Below are 371 nucleotides of genomic sequence, written 5' to 3'. Positions count from 1 at the left end.
CCCCGCCGACCCCGGCGGGGGAGCCGCTGCTGGAAAACCAACCCCACCCCCCGCCACCTCAGCACCGGAACACGCCGCGGCCGCTTCCGTCTACCGCGTGGCCCCGCCTCCCTGCGGGAGGACAGCCAGTCAGCTACGGAGACACGAAAATAGACGTGACCATCAGCTAATTGCTGCGAAGCGGTCGCCTCGGCGCTATGGTTATCCTGACACATGGCACAAAATCACCAATCCCGAGTAGGGCTTGGGGACCCGCCCCATGACAGGGTAACAACCAATCAGCCAAGGCTTTCTGAAACGCGCTGGGGGTTGCGGTGAGATGGTGGCTGGGATAGGGCGCCTGCTGCGCGCGGGGCGGCGGGGGCTGCGCG

Source organism: Egretta garzetta, unplaced genomic scaffold, assembly GCF_000687185.1.
Source record: "Egretta garzetta isolate BGI_Z169 unplaced genomic scaffold, ASM68718v1 scaffold690, whole genome shotgun sequence".
In the NCBI taxonomy this organism is placed as follows: Eukaryota; Metazoa; Chordata; class Aves; order Pelecaniformes; family Ardeidae; genus Egretta; species Egretta garzetta.
Note: the sequence above shows the minus strand (reverse complement) of the source record.